Below are 2,775 nucleotides of genomic sequence, written 5' to 3'. Positions count from 1 at the left end.
CAGTGAAATAATCACCTCCGTACATCATTCCCTGAAAGCATAACTCCAGATCCGTAAAGTGTGAGATGACGATGATGATTTTTTTTTCTTTTTCAGAAGCTCATCTTGCTGCCTCGTTTCAGCTTCTGGTGTCTCTGACCAGTCAGTCATTGGTGATGTGTGCGTGGAGAGGGGTGGATTTCTCAGTACCTTCAAGGACCTGGGTCAGGACCAGTGAGGCTGTCGTGCTCCTTGTCCTTCCCTGGCCCTCATAATTGAGTTGTTCAGAAGAGAAGCCCTGTCCTTCCAAATGGCCTGCTCGTCCCTTTCTCAAACCTTTAACCAGGTCAGTCCCTGATTCGGGAGATAAAGGGATTTGGAACACAGTTTGATTCATGTAACACTTTAGAGACCATCAGGTGTTATCAGTTATCTCAGTAAAAGTGAATCTTCGAGGCCCCAGTGATCAAGCCTAAAGACGTGTGAGGTGGTAATTTCCTAGTCATGGTTCTGAAGCCTCAGAGCTCACGCTTAGGTGAACTGCAACTCTCAGGGCTGAATTTTCTTTCTTTCTTTTCTTTTTTTTTTTAAATGAAAATATACAAATTTGGCCCAGGGGAGAAAATTGAGTATTGATTCTGAATTGAAGGGAAACATTTCTGTGTTTAAGGAGTCTCCTGTGCCTTGTACTCAGATGTAGACAGTTGGGGTCCACTGGGCTTGTGTCTTCTGGGATCACCTATATCTATTGCATATCGATCCTTCTCCAAAAAGCTTTGTGAAAATTAATTCATGTTCGCAGAATCTCCAGGAGCTGAAGAATTTGAACATCTGAATCTTCTACCTTCACAGAAAGCATAAAGAAAATTATAGTTCAGTGTTCCCCTGGAAGGCTTGGACTTCAGGTGTTCTGTTCCCAATCCGATGTCTAATCATTTCAACTAAATATTGGCATACTTTAGGTAAACCGCTGACTATTCGCAATTCAAAGTCTCCCATAATGAGAGCTCTTCCTCCTCCCCCATCCCCTTTTAAAGGTAGGTTCTCCTTTCAACGTTCCTTCCTTCTCCTTCAAACCAGTCTCTTTGAATAAACTTATCTGCTTCTATTTTTTACTTCCATGTTTATTTTTCTAATTTATTTTTCTTCCCTTAGCTCTAGATCCATACTTCTAATTGCCTATTATATGACCTAGGGATGTCTTAAGGCATTTCAGACTCTAAGTGTCTAAAGTCAGACTCACCATCTTTTTCCATCAGTTCCACTTCCTACATTCATTGCCTTGGTTTGTGGCACCCAGTAAACAAACTAGACCAGGAATATTGGAGTCATATTACTCTATTCCATTCAGTTATGAAATCATGTCAGTTTCTTCTCTTCCACCTTCTCCCGTGCGCTAGTGAGAGTTCAACCTCTTGGAACGTCTTACTTGGACAGTTGTAATAACATTGCATCCACCACCCCTTTTCAGACCTCACGGCCATGTTCTCTCCTCATCAGCGCACTCTGTTTAGCATCTTTTTGAGACCAATCTGATCATCTGGACGTGTATTTTCATAGTTCCGCAGTATCTAGAGGACATAGCTCCCTTGCTGTCGTGGCCTTTGTTTCTTATCTCTCTAAGTTGACCGTGAGACACCCCTGAAGACAGAGACCTTGTGTTATGTCGCCTACATAACTCAGATTTCAGGAGAGTGAGCGATGAGTAAAATGCTCAATACTCAAAGGGTTTAGCACAAAACACTGCGACAAAAAGCCCCCTGGTTGGTGTCCATGGTGCTCATTTCCTCATACTTTCACCATCACCTTGGCCTCTGTGTAGAAGCAGAATTCTCTTTCATATGCATGTGTGTACCATTTAGTTCTGCATAGTGAAAATCCTGTATTATCTAGCCTCTGACCCCCTCACCTTCCAAAATCCCAGGAAGTCTTCTTGTAAAAGAAGTCATGTGTTCTGTGCAACAAAAGACACAGTCAACAGAGTGAAAAGACAATGGGAGAAAAGACCATAGGAAATGGGAGAAAAATATTTGAGAATCATATACCTGATAGGAGGGTTAATATCCAGAATGTATTAAAAACTCCTACGACTCAAAAAAACCCAGCACAACAACAACAACAATTGAAACAATGTGATTAAAGAATGGGCAAAGGACTCGAATAGACATTTCTCTAAAAAAAGATATACCGATGGCTAAGAAGCATAAAAAATGCTGCACATCACTAATCATTAGGGAAATGCAACTCGAAATCACAATTAGATATCAACTCACTATATTTAAAAAAAAACACAACAGAAAATAACAAGTGTTGGTGAGAATGTGGAGAAATTAGAACCCTCGTACACTGTGGATTGGAATGTAAAATGCTGCAGCCACTGCAGAAAATAGTATGGAAGGTGCTCAAAAGTGTCCACTTCTGGAATTGCTGGGTCACATGGTAATTCTATTTTCAATTTTTTTATGCCTGTATTCATAACAGTATTATTCACGATAGCCAAAAGGTGAAAGCAACCCAAGTGTCCATCAATGGAAGACTGGATAAACAAAATGTGGGACATACACAATAGAATATCATTCATGATAAAAAGGAAGAGAATTTTGACACATGATACAGCCAACATGGATCAACAATGAGGACGTTCTGCTCAGTGAAATAAGCCAGTGACAAAAAGATCAGTGCTGTATGATTCCATTCATATGAAGTATCTAGAATAGTCAAGTTCACAGAAACAGAAAGTAGAATGATGGTTACCAGGAGCCAGGGATGGGGGCAACGGGGTGTCATTATTTAACG

The sequence above is a fragment of the Pteropus vampyrus genome, unplaced genomic scaffold (genome assembly GCF_000151845.1).
Source record: "Pteropus vampyrus isolate Shadow unplaced genomic scaffold, Pvam_2.0 Scaffold48, whole genome shotgun sequence".
NCBI classification, from domain to species: domain Eukaryota; kingdom Metazoa; phylum Chordata; class Mammalia; order Chiroptera; family Pteropodidae; genus Pteropus; species Pteropus vampyrus.
The sequence above is the reverse complement of the archived record's forward strand: the minus strand, read 5'-3'. Positions refer to the sequence as shown.